This window comes from Dipodomys ordii, unplaced genomic scaffold (assembly GCF_000151885.1).
Source record: "Dipodomys ordii isolate 6190 unplaced genomic scaffold, Dord_2.0 Scaffold38, whole genome shotgun sequence".
Lineage (NCBI taxonomy): Eukaryota > Metazoa > Chordata > Mammalia > Rodentia > Heteromyidae > Dipodomys > Dipodomys ordii.
The window spans coordinates 9,673,290-9,683,840 of NW_012267254.1; positions in this window are offsets into that span (position 1 = coordinate 9,673,290).

Here is a 10,551-nt window from a genome sequence, read left to right on the forward strand (position 1 = left end):
AAAGAAAGAAAGAAAGAAAGAAAGAAAGAAAGAAAGAAAGAAAGAAAGAAAGAAAGAAAGAAAGAAAGAAAGAAAGAAAGAAAGAAGGAAAGGAAGGAAGGAAGGAAGGAAGGAAGGAAGGAAGGAAGGAAGGAAGGAAGGAAGGGAAGAAAAACAAATGACCAGCTATTTAGTATTTTGTTTACTTATATTCACTAAAGAAAGAAATCCCTTGCAGGTAGAAAGACAGGTATAAGGAGTTTTGAGCTTTGTGGTGGGTAAGTTGATAGACAGAGTCAAACCTGCTGAAAGCAAAAAGTGTTCATGAGTGGCTCCATTTCCAGGTGTTTATTAGGAAAAGTATGTAGTCAATTGAGTATAATGAGAGTGAGTTAGCTTGCGAGACTTAACTCAAGGTAAGGATTTGATTTTGATTTACCTCATAGGGCCTCTCCAGCTAATTTCTCTGTGGCTTTCCCTTATGAATCCTTGCCCCTGCCACGTCATTTCTTCATTTTACTGGTTTCCCTTTCAAAATAAAACTACATCTCTAAATTTTAATTATCTTGTAACAAGAACTTAAATTTATAATGTTTTCCATAGCACTTATAAAAGAGGTGAGATCATCATAAAAATTCTAGGTGATAAATGTATTTTCTTGAAAGTTTATATGGGTGAAAAAAATCACACAAAAATGTTACCAAAATATTTTCTTTTTTTTTTTTTTTTGGTACTGGGGATTGAACCCAGGACGTTGTGCTTGCTAGGCAAGCGCTTTGCCACTGAGCTACATCCCAGCCCCCAAAATATTTTCTAAAAAGAGAGTGAGAGAGAAAAATAATATTTTATCAAGAGGTCTACAAACATACCATAAAACTGGGCACTAGAATCCTAGCTGCTCAAGAGGCTGAGATCTGAGGATTGTGGTTCAAAGTCAGCCTAAGCAGGAATGCCATGAGACTGTTATCTCTAATTAACTACAAAAAATGTCAGCAGTGAAGTTGTTGCGCAAGGGTATAATGATAGCTTTGAGCAAACAATCCCAGGAGCAGTGCCCAGGCCCTGAGTTCAAAGGACTGGCACACATACAAAAAAAATGCTACAAGACAATTAACTAGAGCATAGTATCAGTCTATGTAAAGTCACTAAAATCAGCAAATAATAACTGATATCTTTAAAAATCAGATCTATAATGATGTTCATTTGGTTTATGACAAGCTTTATATTACTTAGGTAAGGATGGACCTGTTATATAAAAATCATTGAAGCAGAGGATAAAAGGAGGCAATACACTTAACTGAAATTAAGAACTAAAATAAATTTTAGTTATCTTTCAAGATTTTAAAATCATAGATGAAAATACAGGCACTTAAAAATAAGGGAATGTCAAGGTCTTCCTAAGTACAAACGTCAGTCTTCATGATGGAGAAAACAGACAAATTTGTGTGTGTTACTATATTGTGGCTTGAATTCCAGGCTTCACCCTTGTTCAACCTGCTTGCCTCACAGTTGATGCTCTGCCTCCTAAGCTGTTTCATCAGCTCCAGCTATTGCTGATTAATTGGAGATGGAATCTCATGCACTTCCTAAGCAGGCTTCTAATTGTGCTCCTCCACAGTCAGCCTCCTGACTGTGAGCCACTGGCACCTAGCTGATATATAGAGACCTGACAACATCAAAACATAAATTGAGAAAATGTCTACAACATATAAAATAAAGGAGTAATACTACAGATCTGTCAATCTATATCTACCTATCAGAATTCCAACAAATCCATAGAAAATGATAAAAGTTATATTAAGAATGAAAAAACTGGAATTATAGGGAAAAATTCAACAGTATTAGCAATCAAACATTTGCTTTAAGGCATTGGATGATCTACTTTTTCCATTGAGGTTCAAATTTCATGATGTAAAGTATTATATATTTGGGTAATGCCTTTTCTAAAATGTTATCAAAGGGATATTGAGCATTATCTAGTTCTCAGTACTTAATCATAAAGCTTATATTAAGGGTACATTCCAAGACCTACTCTTAAAATTGCACAAAAGTTTATAATTAAAACATACAAACAGCCTAGTCTATGTAGCAATATTTGTAATAGGAGATAAATGGAAAGATTGTATGTGTTCAATGAGGAGAACTGCAAATTATAGTATATCCACAAAGCGCAACGTTTTTAAAGAAGTCGGCGTTCAATTATTGATGTATCATCATCTTATATTTCATGTAGAAAAGGCAAGTTTCAGAACCCTGAATATAATTTGATCCAATTTGTGTAAGGAAATGCACATTCACACACACACACACACACACACACACACACACACACACACAGAGATAAATGTATGGAGGTAGGAATAGAGAAATGCATACTAAATTATCCTAGGGAAAGTGTAAGGAGGGCTGTAGCAGATATGAGTGTAGCCATATAATATTTGGCAAATCACTTAACCTGTCTATGCTTCACTTTCTTCATGTACAAACCTAACAAGATATTATTACTCATTTTAAAGACTTATTGTGAGAATTAACTGAAGCATTATATATAGAGCCCTTAAAAGAAAGCCTACACATAGGATTGGTTTATTATATAAGATTTTTCAATATGATACATTCATAGGTTGCCAATGTAATAAAAAGAAGAAAAAAGGTGAAATACTGAGCCTGGAACATAAATGCTTCTAAATATGTAAAGGAGAATAAAAGGAAAAATAATTTGGATAAACTGCAGGTGAACTATATCACAACCCAGTAGAATAAAGTTCATAATATAATATCATCATTTGTGCCTTTGCTAGAGAAAAAAAAAACATGGCCACACTATTTTGTAGTGTCTCTTATCAGGCAATGAAGTCTGTTTCTCTGAGCTGGTCCCGTGATGGTCTTTAACCAACAACATCTGGCAAAAGCAACACTGTGTATGTATTCTGGAGTTTAGGCCCTTTGAGACCTGTGGCTCCTCCTTCTGCCATTCTAGGATGTTGCTGTGACTATACCATAGGAGGCAAGTTCTGTAATTTGTCAGAAAAATGAGAGACTTGAGGGATCTGGGAAATACTCAGTTCTTATTGCCAGACATATAAATGTGGCTACCATATACTTTCCAATCCAGCAAACCCTCCAGCTAAATGAAGTTGCACAAACATGTCTAGGGAAAAATCACTAGAACAAAATTGAAGTTAACCCGCAGATTATGAAAAAATACTGCTGTTTTAAATCACTAGGCTTTAAGATCATTTGTTATAAAACAATAACTGATGCAGAGGATGTAAGATCTCATGGAAAGAGACCACATGGAGAGGCTAACAAAACTCAGTTGTCTCAACAACTGTAGCTGACTCACCAGCTAGAGTGGGAAGAACTCAGTCCCAGGTGACCTGTGAGCTGAATGTAACTATTTTTGTGGGCCCAGAAAAGACCAATAGAAGGATTCTCATTTAACACACACAAGTTTGAGAAATAGCAAAGTGTTTTAAGTAACGAAAGTTAAGTAGTTTGTTCAGCAGAAACAGAATAATGGATAGCAAATCCAATAAGCCTAATTTATAACAACCTAGAAAGCCCTATGTTTTGGATGTAATTTGTCATCCAAATGGCTCATGTGTTGCGAGCTTGGACCCCAGTTTGGTGCTGATGAAAGATAATGAAGAACCTTTAAGATGTAACGCCTGGTGGAATGTAATTAGGTCATTGAGATTGCTGCTCTTGGAAAGAACTGAGTGTAGTTCCCTTGGGATCCTAGTTAGTGCTTAAGAGAGTATTACTATAAAAGAACATGCTTGACCTCTCAATGGCACTCTGTTTTCTTGGCTCATCATGTGATATCTTCATATTGTATGTTGTCATCTTACAAGAGGTCTTCATCAGAGGTGAGTTGATATTTGCACCCTATATCACAGGCTTTCAGCCTCTGTAATTGTGGATTAAATAAATTTATTTTCCTTATCATTTATTCAGTCCCAGATACTGTATTGTGGCAGTGGAAAATGGACTAATAAAAAAAACTCTCTTAAATTTAGTATTCTTAGACAATCACATGTGTGGACTAATGGTGTCAAATTTTAACACTTATGGACCAAATTTTAAAGAAAATTTCTTATGTGTAGTAGGAAACATGATAATTCTAATTAAACTTAGTCATTAAATTAGAACCTAATATAAATTTTATTTAATCCTCATTATTTTAATTTTTGTCTTATTTTTGTCTCATATTTGTTTCTGTATTAAAGAAATTCATTGATACATGCAATATGTCAGAAAAAGCAAATGATAACATTGTTATTCTAAATAGAAGCTTGACTGCAAATATGTCCTAAAAATCAACCAAGGAGTCCTTGGTTGGAAGGTTTGGACCACACTTTAATTCTAGTTTGCAGGTTATTCAAAGAGATTTGGAAGAATATGCATAGAAATCACTTTACTGTGAGTTACTGAGTATAAGGATTACATTGACTTGGGAAATGATACTTTGAACTATATATCAAATATTATCACAACATACCTGACTTCCTACTGACGCTAAGAAATACCTAAGCTTTATTTAAGACCTTTAAATACTTGGATGATTTAGCTCCTTTCTCCTCTGCTTCAGATTATGTCACTTCCTCCTATACAGATCCACAATTATCCATGTAAGCTTGTAATTTCCAGATATTTTTTCATATCACTTACCATATATTGTGTTCCTACTGGTTGAAATGCCAAGTACTACCCTTTCTCCAGGCCTCAGTGTAAGAGCACTGCCTCAGGAAAGCCTAACCGTTTTAATATTAACCTATATGAATTTTCCCTGTTCATTTGTATGTACTTATTCTGTTCTTTCAAAACACCATCAGTCTAGCCCTGTGTTTTTCTATAAGATTGGCTAGGTCTACCTTCTGCAAGGAAATAGACCAGAATCTCCAAGATGGGAGAAATAGGTCTGCTTTGATTACCACTCTCTTCCTAATACATAGTATTGCATAGGCCCATATTCAGTGTTTTCTGAATGTTTATTCAATGAAAGTGTGAACTAAAGAATAAAAATACATATGGGAAGCTGTTTTTATTAATCTGAGGAGAAATTATTGATATTTATTGTGCTACATGAAAAAATGATAAGATCCTAGTTCCCAATTTTCATATAAAAGTCACTTTTATGTCTGTTTCTGATAGACTATCCTAATAATTGTTAGTATGTAACAGCAACTGTTAATGTATATGACTATAAAATCTTCTTATGGCCATTATTAAGCACGTATTTTAGAAGCAGTAAATGCTTTCATTATTCCATTATAAATTAATAGTTACCTGTAAGTCAATCATGATAATAATTCACTTAAAAGGTTATGATGACGAGGTCACAAAGTTAGAGAGAAGTTCAAGTGCATTTAAATGCCAACAGAACAATCCTAATTGTTCTAAACTCTTTTCACATTCTTTTTTCTAGAGTATAATTTCATCTCTCAAACAGAAATCACAGTGCATTTGAAATCAATTTCCCCTTTTCAACAAATGTGATAGTTAAAAAGTGCCAGAAAGTAATATTTTAAAAAGTATTTCTAATAAAAAGACAAACACTAGCATGAAGCTAGCTTTCAGATCTTCAAAGGAAGACACTTTGTTATCTTTATGAAGGTACAAATTATTGTTATTGCCATGTTTGTTTCTGTGTAGGAATATCAAATATAAGTGAATTTTATATGAATTAAAGACCAAGGTACCATTCCTTCAACTGTCTATAATTTTAAATTTAAGCAGCTATTTGAATCCATTATAGTAATAATACAAATGAATTGCCACTGCACCCTATTGAGAAGCCTTGGCTTCTGCAAGTTATGATTAATCTGCATTAGAGATACATTTTATTTTCAAACTAAGGTGCAGCAGAATTGATGGAGCCTTTCCAATGAAGGATATTGTATATGAATATACACTTCTAAGCATAGGTATACAGGTATATCTATATAGAATACTAAGTGACTTCTAAAGCCCAATGGTTGAAACAATAAAAGTGTTTTGATTCTTAGCACCCTGGTCAGGGAAATGACTCTGCAGGGTCCATTTGGATACTAAATAGGCAGTGGTAAAGAGAAGACTTTAATTGGCTTGTCAGTTGTTCTCTTGAGCCTTACTTGGGTGTGTGAAAAACAACACATCTGACTTTGTTAGGAACAGATGGATGCTGAATCCTGGCCACCAACTGTTCACATCCAGGCTCCAGTGAGCTTCCTCCAGTATGGAATATGGCTGCTTTCCCTACAGGGTCCACAACATGCCGGAAATGGGTATTCCCTAGCAGCAAGTTAGTGACTGCAATTTCACAGATGTGTTTACATGGGGAAAAAAATCATTAAGCTATTGCCCCTGCTTCCAATCATTGTGGCTAGAAGTTTGATCTGCCAGCACCACTCACAATCTCTGGTGGATGAACTGTGGAAGGCATTGGTATCAGCTACAATAGGAAATAAATAATGGTTTACTACAACAAGTACATATTGAAAATATGCCTTGGAAAACATCTTCCCATTAGACATGCAACCAAACGAAACTTCTTCAGTTTAGACAGTATACATTGATTTTCTTTATGTAATTGTTATTGACTTTAGTTTTCTAATATTATTGTACTTACACTCTTACTTATGAGTGTACTTAGAAATAAGATTGAAATTACTGATATTTCCATTATGTATTCTTCTCACTAGATGCAACCTATGGATTAAACTAATACATTTTAAAAATCAAAGCCAAAAGATCTAAATATTGTTCTCAAAGACTGAGTTGTTCTAGGTACATGGTAATAGCCACTCAATATATGCTTGCTGATTAGTAAATTGTTCAAAAAAAATCTTTGAATGTCTTTTAGCTTAAGTCTCAATTTCATTTCTATTCCCAGTGCTGGCACTGTTCCTAGAACATAGTAGATGCTCTATAATCACTAGCTGAATTGAATTTATGTAATTACATTAGTTCCGGGAATAAACATAAAAAGGTGAATGAATGTGTGTGTGTGAACAAAAATGCATGTCTCTTTTCAAATTCCTAGCAAATTATTTGAATAATACAAACTAGGCAACTGGGTAACTATCCTATAGAGATTGCATGCTCCATTACAATCAGCTATATTGCCCTTTACATTGACTATTGAAAACTAGCAATTTAGTGAGTCTTCTTCCTGATACCCACATTAGAAATGGAAATTCTTACTCTCATGAGCAAAACTACTTGAAAATTCTACAGTTTCCTGTTGCTTAAATATGTCTGGGGAATACTTAAATTTGAATAAATGCTTTAGGAAATCCACCTACAATATCAGGCTATGGGCTTCTAGAAGCAGCAAATCAGTCTTTAGGAAAAGAGACTAATGGCACAGCCCTCTGTACTTTGGAATTAGGACAGGAAACAATGTTTTGAGGAAACTAAAGGAAGGCAGGTGCAGACCAGAGAATGAAGGACAACAAGAAGCCATTGGAGACTAGTGGGAAAAATGAAAAGTGAGACAGTATGAAAAAAAAATAAAGAGGCAGTAGACAAGTGATTTTTTTTCTAATAATTAAATAGATTGCTAAAATGCCAGGCAAACAGCTGGGTTACCATTCATAAAATCCTTAGGTATCAACTGTCCTCTCCTGGACTGTCCTCAAAAAGAATAACAAAGAGATAGTCAGGGCAGGAATGAGAGCACCATGATTTTAAATTTTCTATTCCATTTCCATGGCTGTCAGGGGTTGTCCATTTCCCATTGTGCCCTAATCCCCATTTTGTTAATGAAGAAAGCACTTTCCTTAATCCGTGGTTACAGAATTTCCTAGATTCAAGGGTATTTCTGAGTACTTGAAGTCACTGGCCACATGTTTCTTTTTTTTCTTTTTAGAACTCTGAGGTGGGATTGAGGATGTATTCGGAAAGTTTTTATCTCTCCACAGTTCAGGGTTTGAATCATTCACAAATAAATATTTGTTTTTAGTATAAAGAACTTGTTTTAAAGGAGGGTAGTGCGTTTTAGGAAGGTTCTTTGATAGACTGCTGGCAATACACAGATTTTATAATCATCCTCTCCCCACAGCCTATTCACCAGCCCAACAGAGAGACCACAGAGGAAGCAGCTGCTAAGCCCCTACAGAATCTAGTTGTCATCTTTTGTTTCTTTGTTGGCAGGGCGGTGGGGCGGGACAGGGTGGGGGTGGGCAAATGATACCCGGCTGAAGCTGAAGGCAGGTTTGGGAAAAGGATGGTGGGTATAAACATGCTCTTGATACCCTGCTCCCCGCACCGCGCCAGCGGTAAGCTCGGATGTACTTCCTCCCTTTGGTAGTGTAATGGGCTTATAATGGTCCCTCCTTGCAAATACCTGTATCGAAAGCTGGGAAGATGGGAGCACACGGTTCCGAGATCTCCCCCTGGTGTCACCCTGTATTATTACCTCTCTTTCGGAAATGGAACGCAGTTCCCCAGCTCAGGAGCACAGAGACCATTCAGCCCGGAAGCCCTCCTGGGGCAGCTGCTGCCACCCAAGGAGGGGAACAGCTGAAAGCTGTGGTGCGCAACCAGAGCTACTCTTCCTGGTAATTAGCGCCTGCCACCTCTGCAAATGCGCCTTATTGCAACCCCTAGCGGGCTCCCAAGTCGGCAGTAGCTCCTCGCTCTCCCGTCCCTGTTCTTGGGGAAGAACATTTAAAAACCCTGAGTGTACACATGCCCATTTACACACGTCCTTTCTTCACTCCACATAATCATCAGTACACGTCTTCCTCGCAAAGAAGGTTCGACTTCTTGACGACAACATTCCTCTACCTAGAAGCTGGTAGTCCCTGAGAACATATGCTGGGCTCTCCCTCTGTGTCCCTCTGCTCTTCAAGTCTCTCCCCTGGCAATGTCAGAGGTGGTGCTGGGGATAGGGGCTTGGGAGTCAGCGAGACTCATGTTTGTTTGTTTTGGGGAGGTTGTTGTTGTTGTTGTTTTGTTTTTCCAATTGATGTGGCTCCCCTGGCTCAGCACTTGGTATCTCCCACAGTCTTGCTATCGCCGGGAAGCCAGGAAGAAGGCTACTGAGGGCGTCGCCGCCGCCCTTCCTGGAACAGAAGCCTGCTCCAAGGAGCGGGCGCTAATGCTTTCCCACTTCACTCACATCTGGCTCTGCGGTGCAGCTGTTACCGGCTGGATAGTGTTCTCTTACCCACGAGCCTCATAGTCCGGAGCATGCCCAGTCGGACTCCTTAAGGTTCCTCAAGCGAGTTTCGGAGCTTGCTGGTTCCGCTTCTCCACTTTTTCGAGGAAGCTGGGAAGGGTGGGATGGGAGGGATCCTGGGCTTGGGGCAGCGTGCGGTGTTCGCCTTGGTCCTTGCCCTGCCCACTTGCCGCGGCTGGGTGAGAGGCAGATCTGTTTGGGGGAACCTGGGAGCCTGGGGGCAGCTAAGCAGGGCAGGATCCAGAACGTTTTCGTCTCTCCTTAGTCTCCTCTATGGGGACTTTGTCAGTGCTGACCTGACGCGCCACCCGGAGGCTGCGTGAAGCGTGCCTGGGCGCGCTGGGGTCACACTGTTAGCAGGGCCCGTCGGCGGAATGCTATCACCCGCGGGTGCATGGCAGCTCTTGGGGACTTTAGGCACCACATCCACGAGGTTGAGTTTACTGGAAGGCTAGGGAAAAAAGGGGGGGGAGGAAGGCAGAAACAATTTCTCTCCACACTTTTCTTCCCCCACCACCACCTTAAAAAAAAAATCTTCCACCAAAGTTAAACTGTCAAGAGACTTTTCATTCTAAGTCAGTCCAGAAGCTTTACACAGAAAAGCAATACTGGAGAGCTCTACCGTGCGTGCGTGTGTGCACGCGCGCGTTTGTGTATGTTAGGAAACAACTGTCCCGGGTTGATTCTGCCATAAATAAATAACTCCTTCCAACTCCCTTCCCTAGCCTACCTCGCCCTTGGAAGAAAACAAAACCATCAAACAGGAAGCCTTTAATCAGTAACGTACCTAGTAGGGTACGAAATGTAAATTGGTTGCCCCATATTTCCTTCTTCCGCTCCCATATCTATCTTTCTTCCGTCTTTGCACACTTAACACTCCGGTGTTTCCCATCTTGACTTCCCTCCTTCAGCCTAATACCTGCGCCTTCACCCTTCCTCCTCCCCGCGCTCCTCTCCCCTCCCCTCCCCCACCCCTCCTTTCAGCTGCGGCTAAAACGTGGAGTCTGTGGGGGGCAGAGGGAGAGGGGGGAGAAGAAGGGAGAGAAGGAAAGGGAGTGGGAGGGAGGGAGAGGGGAGGGAGAGAAAGAGAGAGGGAGAGAGAGAGGAGGGAGAGAGAGAGAGACAGAGAGAGAGAGAGAGAGAGAGAGAGAGAGAGAGAGAGAGAGAGAGAGAGAAAAAACCCTTGGCTGTGGAGCTGTCAAACCGGGCATGCTCAGTAGACAGGGCAGGTTTTTTGGTCTCGAGTAGCGGAGAAACATTTTTTGCACCACCGCGACCAGCCTTAGAGCGCGGCGGCGACGGCCACAGCAACATCAGCACAACCAGCAGCCGTGCTGATACCACGCACCCGGGAGCGCTGCGGGCTCCGGCGCAGCCCGGAGTTCACCTCCGAGTGCCGGGGG